Below are 13059 nucleotides of genomic sequence, written 5' to 3' on the forward strand. Positions count from 1 at the left end.
GAGCTATTTTTTACAGGTATTTGGAGGAGTTTGGGGGGAGAGCTCAAGCAAGTTACTGCTTTTACTCTACCATCTTGGCTCTGCCCCCCCCCAATAAATATTGATGTTAAAATCCTAAATATAATACTAGCTAGGAGACTTCAGCAATATTTCACAAAGATTATACATTATGACTGATTGGGATTCACACCAGGAATGCAGGATTGGTTCAATATAAGGAAAATTATTAATATAACTGATTATATCAATAAAAAAATCAACACACATCATATGATTATATCAATAGATGCAGAATAAGCTTTGCACAAAATACAACACTCATTCCTTTTAAAAAACACTTGAAAGCATAAGTATAAATGGATTTTTCTTTAAAATGATAGGAAGCATCTACCTAAAACCATCAGCAAGCATTACCTGTAATGGGGATAAGCTGAAAGTCTTCCCAGTGACATCAGGAGTAATGCAAGATGTCCATTATGACCACTATTATTCAGTACTGTACTAGAAATGCTAGCTATAGTAGTAAGAGAAGAAAATGCAATTGAAGGAATCAGATGAGACGATGGTATACTTGGAAAATCCTAGAGATTCAACTAAAAAAATTAGTTGAAACAATTATTAATTTTAGCAAAGTAGAAGGGTATAAAATAAACCCACATAAATCATCAGCATTTTTATATATTACCAATAAAACCCTGCAAGAAGAGATAGTAAGAGATATTCCATTTAAAATAACTATAGACAGTATAAAATACCTGGGAGTATACCTCTCAAGACAAACCCAGGAACTATATGAATATAATTGTAAAACACTTTTTATACAAATAAAGTCAGACTTAAATAACTGGACAAATATTAATTGTTTATGGGTGGGCTGAGCCAAGGATAATAAAAATGACAACTCTACCTAAACTAATCCCGATTAAACTACCAAAAATTATTTTGACCTAGAAAAAATAATAACAAAATTCATTTGGAAGAACAAAAGGTCAAGAATATCAAAGTAACTAATGAAAAAAAATATAAAGGAAGAAGGTCTAGCAGTACCAGATCTTAAGCTGTACTGTAAAGTGGTATTTATCAAAACTATCTGGTACTGGCTAAGAAATAAAATACTGAATTAGTGGAATAGAGTAAGTATATAATACACAGTAGTAATTCTCATAACTTAATGTTTGATCAACACAAAGATCTAAGCTTTTGGGATAAGAAATCACTGTTTAGGGGCAGCTAGGTGGTGCAGTGGATAGAGCACCAGCCCTGGATTCAGGAGGACTCAAATCCGGCCTCAGACACATAACACTTACTAGCTGTGTGACCCTGGGCAAGTCACTTAACCCCATTGCCTAGCCAAAAAAAGAAAACTCACTGTTTGACAAAAATTGCTGGGAAAACTGGAAAGCAATCTGGCAGAAACTAGGAATAGACGAATATCTTTCACTGTTTTCCAAGATAAGGTTAAAATGGATACGTGACCTAGACATAAAGGAAGATGGCATAAGTAAATTAGAGGAACATGGGATATCTTATCTATCAGACTTATGGATAAGAGGAGAATTTAGCATAAATGGTATTGATAGCATTGTCATATATAAAATGGATAATTTTGATTATATTAAATTAAAAAGACTTTATACAAATAAAACCAACATAACCAAGATTAGAAGGAAATCAGAAAATTGTGGAAATTTTTTTACAACCAGTTTCTCAGATAAAGGACTCATCTCAAATATATAGAGAACTAATCAAATTTATAAGCATATGAGTCGTTCCCCAATTGACAAATGGTAAAAGGATATGATCAGGCAGTTTTTGGAAGAACACCAAGCTATATATAGTCATATGAAAAAAATTATCTAAATCACTATTGCTTAGAAATTAAAACAATTCAGAGATACCAACTCATACCTATCAGAGTGGTTAAAATAACAGAATGGGAAAATGACAAATGCTGGAGATGATGTGGAAAAATCGGGACACTGTTGGTGGAATTGTGAACTGATCCAACAGTCTTGGAGAGGAATTTGGAATTAAGCCCAAGGAGCATAAAACCATTTATACCCTTTGACCCAGCAATACCACTATTAGGTCTGTATCCCAAGGTGATCGTGGAAAAAGGAAATGGACCCATATACACAAAAATATTTATAGCAGCTCCCTTTGTGGTGGCAAAGAACTGGAAATTGAGGGGATACCTGTCAATTGAGGAATGGCTAAACAAGCTGTGGTATATGATTGTGATGGAATACTACAGTGCTGTAAGAAATCATGAGCAGGTGGATTTTAGAAAAACCTGGAAAGACTTGTATGACACAATAAAGAGTAGAATGAGCAGAACCAGGATGACGTTGTATACGGTAACAAGAATAACTGTGAACAACTAAGTTTTTCTGAGTATTATGAATACTCAAATCAACTACAAAGGACTTATTAAGGAAAATGCCACCCATCTTCAGAGAAAGAACTGACCTATGGAAGGATGTATTGTATAAGGGGCAACTAGTTGGTGAAGTGGATGGATTACTGGGCCTGGAGTTCGGAATACCTCAATTCAAATCTGAGCTCAGACATTAGTTGTGTGACAAACCCTGTTTGTCTCACTTTCCTCATCTGTAAAATGAGCAGGAGGGGCAGCTAGATGGCAGAGTGGATAGAGTGCTAGATCTGGACTTAGGATGACTCATCTTTGTGAGTTCATATCTGGCCTCAGATACTAGCTGTGTGACCCTGGGCAAGTCACTTAACCCTGTTTGTCTCAGTTTCCTCATCTGCAAAATGAACTGGAGAAGGAAATGGCAAACCACTCCATTATCTCTGCCAAGAAAATCCTAAATAGGGTCACAAAGAGTCGAACGAATGAACAAGTCAAGACTTCCTAACTTGAGGCCCAGAGCGCAATCCACTGAGCCATCTAGTTGCTTCCTAGGAGAATGGAGGTTAAATCAGTTGCCCCAGGTCACACAGCTAGTGTCTGAGGGCAAATTTGAACTCAGGCCTTCCCGACTCCAGACCCACTACTCCACTGAGCATCAAGCTCCATGGTTGAATGCAAATATGAACGGGGAACTAGGTGATATGGGTCTGATTCTGACCTTCAGGAGCCTCTGTAGGCCCAGGAAAACTCATGTCCTGGGGCCCTGTTTCTTATATCTGATAAGATGTACCATCCTGGTCTTCCGGATCTTGGGTTCCAGCTTCTGCTTCAGAACTGAGAAGAACTTATAAACTGGATTTCCGCTTCCGGGAACCAAGATGGTGGAGTAAGAAGTAAGTCATTCTCACCCTCCCATATTGACCTCTGAAAGCCCAGAAAATATTGCCCCAGGAAAAACCTTGAAACAGTTAAACCAGCAGAAAGACAGGGATGAGAAGGATGGTATCTATAACCCAAAAAGGAAAAACCCTGGACTGTTCCACATGGCCAAATCTCTGGTGGTTCGCCTGAGACTATAATTCCATCAACTGGCCTTTCATTGTGGCTACACCCAATCTTCCATTTCTGTTACCCTGAACCTAGTTTAGCCCTCCATTGTCTTACCTCCCAATGGCCCCAGGCCACTTCCCACCCTTAATTCTATCTAGGCTCTATTCTCTCTTGGCCACAAGGTCCAGGTCCCTGGAGTTCTATTAACTTATAGACTACTTGGCCACTCCTAGATCCCTCCCATCATATTTCTGTGTATAAGGTCCTTGTCTCCATTAAGATGCTTGGACTCTTATAATCTATCCAATAGCTCACAGATGCTCAGATTCCTTAAAGAGTCTGCCTAATAGGTGGATCTTTAATAAACCTTGTTTTTGGCTGAAAGAAGAGTTGCATCGAATTCTTTTGGGAAGGACCTGTGTGTTGTGATTTTGGAGTTCCAGCACCCCTAAACCTTTAGACCTCATCAGGGTGACATGATTTATATAGAAAGACTTATACTACAAGCAAACTAGGAGAGCAAGGAATAGTTTACTTATCAGATCTATGGAGAAGTGAAGAATTTATGGCCAAACAAGAGATAGAGAACGTTGTGAAATGCAAAATCGGTGACTTTGATTACATTAAATTGAAAAGTTTTTGCACAGACAAAGCCTATGCAACCAAGATTAGAAGGGAAGCAGAAAGCTGGGAAACAATTTTTACAACCAGATTCTCTCATAGAGATCTCATTTCTAAAATATATAGAGAACTGGCTCAAATTTATAAGAATACAAGTCATTCCCCAATTGATAAATGGTCAAAGGATATGAACAGGCAGTTTTCAGAGGAAGAAATTAAAGCCATCTATAGTCATATGAAAAAATGCTCTAAATCACTATTGATTGGAGAAATGCAAATCAAAACAACTCTGAGGTACCACATCACACCTATCAGATTGGCCAACAGGACAAAACAGGAAAATGATAAATGTTAGAGAAGATGTAGGAAAATTGGAACATTACTGCATTGTTGATAGAGTTGTAAACTGATCCAGCCATTCTGGAGAGCAATTTGGAACTATGCCCAAAGGGCTGTGAAACTGTACATGCCCTTTGACCCAGCAATACCACTTCTAGGTCTGTATCCCAAAGAGATCATACAAACGGGAAAAGGACCCACATGTACAAAAATATTTATAGCAGCTCTTTTTATGGGTGGCCAAGAATTGGAAATTGAGGGGATGCCCATCAATTGGGGAATGGCTGAACAAGTTGTGGCATATGAATGTAATCAATACTATTGCATCGTTTTTTAAAAAGAAAAAAAAAAAGATGAGCAGGTGGAATTCAGAAGAACCTGGAAAGACTTGTATGGATTGATGCTAAGTGAAGTGAGCAGAACCAGGAGAACAGCCATATTGTTCGGTAACTGACTTTGATAGACTTGACTCTTCTCAGCAATGCAAGGATCTAAGACAACTCCAAAAGACTCATGATGGAAAAAGCTATCCACATCTGATGTGGTTTAGGGGTTCAGGGGTGCTGGGACCCCAAAATCAAAACACGTGGATCCTGCCCAAAAGAATTCCACCCAAGCCTTCTTTCAGCCAAAGACATGGTTTATTAGGACATAGTCATATTGGGCAGACTCTTAAGGAGTCTAAACATGAGTGAGCAGTGGCTAGATTAAAAGAATCCCAGCCTCTTAATGGAGACAAGATGGACCTTATATACAGAAAGACTGTGGGAGGGATCTAGGAGTTGGCCAAGTAGTCTATGAGGTCATAGAATTCCAGGGAAATGGAGCCTAGATAAGACTAAGGGTGGGAAGTGGCCTGGGGCCATAGGGAGCCAAGACAATGGAGGAGAGATTGGGTGTAGAGCCTTGTGAAAGGCCACTTGATGGGATTATAGCCTCAGGTGAATTCCAGAGATTTGGCCATGGGGGAAAATCCAAGGTTTTTCCTTTCTGGGGCCCAGATCCCAACCCCATCACATCCAGAAAAAGAACTATGGAGTCTGAATGCAGATGGAAGCACACCATTTGCTCTTCTTTTCCTTTTTTTTTTTTTATTGCTTCATTCTCATGGCTCCTCCCATTAGTTCTAATTCTTCTTTACATCATGACTAATGGGAAAATATGCTTAATATGAACATATAAGTAGAGCCTATATCAGATTACACCATGGGGGGAGGAAAGGGAGGGGGAAAAAATTAAAAGTCAAAATCTTATGGAAGTGAATGTTGAAAACTAAAAATTAATAAATAGTTTAATTTTTTAAAAAAGAACTTATAACCACCCGCAGGGAGCGTTCTGAAGGAGAGGGGAATTGTGCATCAAGGACAAGTCAACCGATTTCGGGCTTGAGAGCCGACTGGCATGCTGGGATTTGTAGTTCCGGGTTGTTTCCTATACCTCATAGTATCCCCCATTCCGGCCCTCAGGCTGTTGGTACCTTGCACTGGCCCAAGCTGTGGTCCCTTCCCCAAAGCGAGGTTACAAGTGCCAAAAGGGGGAGTTCTAGAACTTCCTAGAATCGCGGGGGCCCAGGAGAGAGTAGATCTTGTGAGACTGTGAATGTCCATTGCCATTCTGGGAGATGTAGTTCGGGGATTTGAGTTTATCAAGCCTCTCTTCCCCAGGCAACAGGATAGCAGCATGATTGAATTCAAGTATGACTGGGAGAAGGGCAATGAGCGACTGATTCTGACCCTCGCGAGGCGCCGTAGGCCTAGGAAAACGTGGGTCCTTGGGTCCTGTTTCTTATACCAGATAATATGCCCCACCCCCAACCAGACCTTAGTTCCCGATCTCTGTCCGGGAACTGAGGAAAACTTACAGACGCCGACAGGGCGAGTTCTAGGATTTCCTGTAATTGTGCGGGCCCAGGAGAAGGAATCCAGTCTTGCTTTGAAAGTCCAGTGGCATTCTGGGAATTATAGTTCTGAGATTCGAGCCTATCAAGCAGTAAAGTTTCGTGGTTGAATACAAGTACCATTACGGAGGAACGATTAGCAGCTGATTCTGGCCCTCGCGAGGCACCGTAGGTCTAGGAAAATCCCGGGCCTAGACTCCATTTCCTGTATTTGATACCATCTCTTATCGTGGCCTGTGGGATCTTGACTCTGGGCCCTCTGCCCTGGAATTTAGGTGAGGTTACAGACGCCGAAAGAGGTAGTTCTAAAGATTTGGGGAATTGTGAGGACCTTATAAAGTGAGTTTAGTTTGGCTTTGGGAGCCCATTGGAATTCTGGGATTTGTCGTTCCGGGGCTGTTTTATGTACTTGATAACATCTTCTACCCTGACATATCTGCCCTTAGCCCCGGCTCTGGCTCAGGAGGTGGCCTCTACCCTGAAGCAAAGTTAAAGACACCGAAAAGGCAAGCTATGGAGACTCCTAGAAGCCTGTGAGCCCAGGGACGAGAATATAGTGCGGCTTTGAAAGCTCACTGGCTTTCTAGGAGTTCTAGTCTAAGATTTCAAACATCGCATTCTTGCAGGACTCGTTTAGGAAGCCAATCGGGGGCAGCAAAGACTGATGCTTGAATCTTACTGGGCAGGGGCGATGGGTTGCTGATTCAGACCCTGGCGAGGCACCGTACGTCTAGGAAAAGCCGAGTCTTGGAGCCCTGTTCCCATAGTTGATAAGATGCCCTATTCTGGCTCCAGAGATCTGCCCCGGAACTTAAATGAGGTTACAGACTCCGACAGGGCGAACGAACTCTGGTGATCCCTGGGCCTAGGAGAGGGAATCCAGTGTGGCTTTGACAACCCACTAGCATTCTGGGAAGGGTAGTTACGGGATTTCAAACATCGCGATCTTATACAACACTATGACTCCACTCTTCTCGGTTGACTGTAAACGAGAATAGGGAGGGGCGACAGAGTGATGACTGACCCTCGCAAGACACCATAGGCCTGGACACCCGATGTTCAGTCGTTTCAGTTGCGTCTGACTCTTCGTGACGCCATTGGGGGTCTTGGCAGAGATACTGGAGTGGTTTGCCATTTCCTCCACCAGTTCATTTTATAGATGAGGAAACTGAGGCAAACAGGGTGAGGTGATTTGCCCAGGGTCACACGGCTAGTAAATGTCTGGTGGTCAAATCTGAACTCAGGTCTTCCTAACTCCAGGCCTGGCGCTCTATCCATTGAGCCACCTAGCTGCCCTAAAATTCCAAGGTTAAATACAAATGCGAATGGGGAGGGGCGATGGGCTAATTCTAACCCTCGAGAGGCACCGTAGGGCTAGGAAACCCCAAATGCTCGGGCCCGGTTTCCTAAACTTGCTAACATTCTCTGTCCTGGCCCAAGGGACCTCCGCCCCGTCCCCGGCGACTACTGCGCCTAAGCACGGTTACTGACGCTAAAAGGGCGCGCCCTGGAGATTCCGGGCTCCTGCGGGCCTAGAAGAATGAACTCAGTGTGGCTTTGACAGCCGACGGGCTGTAGGTGAACTGCAATTCCGACATTTCAAACATCGCGATCTTCTACGGCAAGCGCGTAGGGAGCCATTGTAGGAGAACGTCCAATTTGAATGCAAATGCGAGTGGGAGGGGGCATTGGCTGCTGTGTTTGACCCTCCAGAAGCGCCGTAGTCCTAGCTTACCCCGAGGCCCGCAGCCCTGAATCCTATGCCTTATAAATCGTGTATCTTCCGCTGGGAGGTCTGGTCTTGGAGGCGGACCGTGCCCTAAAAGCGGGGTTCCAGACGGCGAGACGGCGGGCGCTGGAGATTCCCGGTGTCCTGCGGGCTGGGCAAAGCGAATCCCAGGGCGGCTTTGAGAGCCCCGTGGAATTCTGGGACAGGTAGTTCAGAGGCCCTTTCTTAACCTTCTGGGACAAGGGACTGAACTCTGGATTTTTACTTTTCCCCAACTCCTGCTCTCCTACTAGGAGAGTTCAGCACGTAGCCCTCTAGCACCCTAGCGTCGCACTTCCTCGGTCTACTTAGTCCCCTCCTCCTCCCGTCCACCGAAGCTACAGTCAGAGATAGAAACAGACCCTCAGGCTTTCCGAATGTTCAGCCTCTGTGGCCGTGAACTCTGAGTCTTTTCTCTGGTCCTGGTCATTCCAGTGAATTCTCCATTCGCTGAAGTCCCACCATCTAGAAGAAATCTTTTCTTATCCTCCTCATACACTCCGTAATGCTATGCCTTCCCCTGCCTCCTTACCTCCAATTCATCCCAATTTATCTTCTATGTGTGTAATTGTTTGCAGGTGGTCTCCCCAATTAGCTTGTTCGACCCTCAAGAGCAGGGACTGTCTTTTGCCTTTAAATCCGGACCTCTTCGCACAGTACCTAGCACATAGTAGTTGTCTGAGAAATGCTTATTGCCTTAATTTGCCTTACAACTCCTAACCCTTCTACACTCTAACTGTGAGCTCCATCCCTCAATTCTTTCCTAGGTCACCAATCACCAATTCTCCCTTTCCTTTTCCTGACCCCTGAGCGAACTAGTTCCACTCTACTACCCTCTGTACTCAAGTCTCTTTCTGACTTGTCCTATCACCAGCTATGCCTTGCTAAGTCCCAACTTTGTATTACTCCCAGCATCCACTGCCTTCTCTTGGAGCCAGTGCATGAGAAAATCATAAAGTGATGCTGATTAGATCTGCTACACATTTATGTTAATCTCAACTGAGCCAGTGCAGCAAGGCAGTCCTTTTATGCCTCTACTCAGTTCACTAACCCAGTCATTGAAGTGTCTATTCCAAAACTTTTCATCCCTCTTCAGATCTCTCATGGCAACCCTTCCCCCAACCCTCTGACTAAAAGAGTCCCAAGAAGACTGGTTGTTACTACTCCCTGGGTTCCAGGGGTAACCCAGTTGGTGACTGTAAGAAGAAGCAATGCAAGGACACTCTCAAGGTCTCTCTGAAGAACTTTGGAATCAAGTGTGAGACATGGGAGACCACCCAGCATGGCATGTCCATAGCAGAGGAGGCGCTGTGCTTTAAGAACAGAATTGCAATAGCTCAAAAGAAACATGAGATGTGCAGATTTAGAGACATCTCCAGTCCAGGTGTTCACGTGGACTATTTGTGCCCAACCTGTGGTAAAGCCTTCAGAGTTCATATTGGCCTGATAAGCCACAGTTGGACACACTGCACCTTGACCCCAATGTAGTGATGTCATTTTTGTTCTCTTTGAGCCCTAGGGACAACAATGAACAATCCTCCTAAATGTGAGTCAAGAGTCCCTGCCAGTGTACTTCCTCTTAAGTCAGCCAGCAAACTTAGTTCTTTGACAAAGGCATTTATTCAGCTGTCTTAGCGAGAACAGTATTTACAAAGCATTTCCCCCAACATCAGGGGTGGCTGGTTGATGTAGTGCTCTGTTCAGCTGTAGTGTCATGCTTTTTTTTAACTGAAGTCTTACAAAGCCTCTTCTCCTAGGGTAGCTATCCTAAGCTTAGCATGGGCAGAAGCTTCTTCCCTTTAACCCTCTTAGAATCTTAGTTCTGGAAGTGTTTGTGGCCTCCAGTCCTGAGATGAGAGAAAGCTGACCTTCTCAACATCAAATTCTTGGCTCAAAAGCCCTTTCTCCCAGCTCCTTGTGGCCTTGAGGTGATTTTTTTCCTCCCACACTCCTTTGGGAGTCTTTGTAGTTGAGTGGCTAGGGACCTATGTATAGGCAATCTATGCCCTGGAGATAAAGTCATTGTCTTTCTGGTCTCTTCATATGCAATTGAGATATAAAAGCCTCCTACTCTTTCTAGGATGAGACATATCTATTTTGTATCTAGAGGCTCACTCTCCTGTTTACATTTCAGTGTCTGTCTTTTGGTCCCTGCAAGCCATGGGCTAGTACTGAAGCTTCTGTAGGATAGATCCTCTCATTCTACACAATAAAGGCTTTGAAGCCAGATGTCACACTCCTAAAAGTGCATTCTGATACCCCTTAATTAACTTAATACTTGATATGACTAAATCCCTGGACTGGTGTCCCTGTCTTAAGCTATAACTTCAGCTGAAGAAAGATGTCATCTCAGCCAGACTAGTAGAGGTGACAGTTGGTGCCCTCCAGCCCACCTGGGACTTCGGGTCTGGACTCTACAAAAAGTGATTCAGTCCTGTAGCAGCCTCAGGCCAAAAAGAAGAGATCCCACTTCTCTCTTTCTGGCTTCTTAGCCTAGGATCCCAGAGCATACATAGCTTCTGGGAAAATCTCTACCACCAAGCTTAGGGGTGACTGGCAGAGTTTTAACTCTAACACCACTTCTTACTTCTTGTGGGAACCAAATGAGGAACTTGAACTTCACTGAACATTGAACAAAGGAGGTTTACTTTACCCTATGCAGCAAGGACACTGTTACCCTTGCTTTCTCTGGACACTCTCTTCTTGTTACTAGTGTGCTCCTAGACCCGGGGTGGGGGCTGAGAGGCCACATGTGGCCCTCTAAGTCCTCAAGTGTGGCCGTTGGACTGAATCCAAACTTCACAGAACAAATCCCCTTCATAAAACGATTAGTTCTATAAAACTTGGACTCAGTCAAAAGGCCACACCGAGGACCTAGAAGGCCACAGGTGGCCTCCAGGATGCAGGTTCCCCACCCCTGTCCTGGGCACTCATCAACTATGACAGGCACAGATTCCAAATCCATGGGACTTTTATGCCCTTAGATGACCAAGGAGCTGCTTCAGGGAAGCCAGGGCCAATCAAGTCCCAGGAACAGATTGGTCCTGGGCCTACCCTATGTTAGCTGGGGGTGGGAAGTGAGGAAGAAAACTACATCAGGAAAACTGAGGCCTATGGAGTCCCAGGGGGCAGCTTTGTCTTATTACATTCCATTTCTTGGTGGCAAGGTCCTACATATTTTTTTTTTTGCTTTTTGGTGAGGCACTCGGGGTTAGATGACTTGCCCAGGGTCACACAGTAAGTGAAGGTCCTACATATTTTCTACTATTTAAATGCTTATAGGAATTTTACTAGATGGTCCTCCTAGCCAGGCAGTACTAAGGAGAGAAAGAGGAGAAAAGGGAAAAAGAAAAATACCAAAACAAAACACAAACAAAATAAAAATGTGGGGAGAACAAAAACCAATAATCCTAGGTTTTTCCTCCCCCCTTCAGAAGGACCACATGTCAGGTCTTACAGTCTGGTCCATGTGGTGGTGGGTGATACCACCTTTTTGCAATTCATGGTGCACCTTCCAGTACAGGGTGGTGATGATGAAGCTCCCTGACACATGATCACGCCTTCAGTATGGCTGAATATTTCTTCTCCTGATGTGAGGCAGTGATGGGCAGGAGCAGCTCCAGGAACATGAGGGCCACAGCATGGAAATTTCTGGAAGATCAACAGTGCTTCCTGCATCGGGGTCATTTGTGATCATAAGTCTCTTACATTAATCCTGTCCTGGGATCTAAGTTGATACAAAGGCTCTCTCTGTCGCAATCCCTAGCCCACCTGCCCAAAGCTCCCCCTCCCCAAGAGCCCCATCAAGGAAATCAGACAAAATCTTTGCTACCTTAGAGTACTCTGTGGAGGGGATGTGTCCTTCTTCTACACTGGCCAAATAGAGACTCTCCCTCACCAGCATGCGGTGACTCAAAATTACCTTTCTTCCAGGTAAATCAACATCCTCCATAGTTACAGAGCAACAGTTTCACTTCCCCATGCTATTAGAAAGAAACTCTCAACAGTACCACCCCTCTGTTCCCCAAGCCCTTTCTGAGAAGCAGTTCTCTGAAGCATCTCAGAGGAAAGTGAGCCTGTCATTTTGGGGGGGGACCCGAGCTACCTCTCAGGGTGTATAGAGTCCTCTGAGGGGGCCAAGGCAACGCTGTGCTGGGGGAAGAATAAGGAAGGACTGGAGATGATCAGCCGGAACTATGTACATTTTTATCAGATAAATCAATCTCCAAGAAGTCACCGCACAAGAGAGCACTTCCCCTTTCTAGGGCAGCATTGATTTGTCTGTGACCTGGCTGTTGATCAGTAGGGGTAAAACTCTTTTCCTATGATGGGAGACTACCATTTTGCCATTTGGGGACAGGTTGAGATCTACTTGAGTTAAGAATGGCAACCTTTTCCATAGGTAGGGAAATTGTGTGGTCCTGTGCCCAGCACGGCATGGTGTCACCACCCAACTACCCAAACTGGACCGCAACTTCTGCCTTTTGTTATAACAGCTCCAAACTGGTTATTTAGTATGTGATGTCTCTGATGGGTCCTGACACCTCAACTGTATGCAGTGGGAGGTATCAGAAAACTTTCTCCATTAGGCTTCACCCCCAAAGGGAGAACCTCTGATTGTCCAGTCCTGTGCTCTCCAGGCCCCAGACCACTTGCCTACTCTGAACAAAGTGTAATTATATAATCCAATATAATCTGTTCCACAGCAACTGGGACCCAGTAAGAGGCAAGCACCTGCTTTTCAAAAGCGGTATAGCATGTGGCTGCTCCACTGAACATGTAGCTCAAGTCACCAAAAAGTGGGTCCACTCAGCCTGGACGTTATGGACAGAGACCTCCAGAAACATGGTTCTTGCAGGGTCCTAAGCCCAAGAGGAGAGCTGGGCAGGTTGCTTTCCATCTTCCAGGGCTGTAGCCTTTTCTGGGCACCACTCGAAAGAGGTAGACTTATGGATGGCTTTGTAAATGGAGGCCATCAGGCTAGCCAGGTGGGAAATGGGACTTCTCCAA

The 13059-nt window shown here is 44.3% G+C and overlaps 1 pseudogene; it reads left to right on the top strand.

Annotated features, from left to right (window-relative positions):
• The first annotated feature begins 5983 nt into the window (after window positions 1-5983).
• LOC110201043 (DNA repair and recombination protein RAD54-like) overlaps window positions 5984-13059 on the top strand; it is a 31609-nt pseudogene continuing 24533 nt past the window's right edge.

This window comes from Phascolarctos cinereus, unplaced genomic scaffold, assembly GCF_003287225.1.
Source record: "Phascolarctos cinereus isolate Bilbo 61053 unplaced genomic scaffold, phaCin_HiC Scaffold_8;HRSCAF=390, whole genome shotgun sequence".
Taxonomy (NCBI): Eukaryota; Metazoa; Chordata; class Mammalia; order Diprotodontia; family Phascolarctidae; genus Phascolarctos; species Phascolarctos cinereus.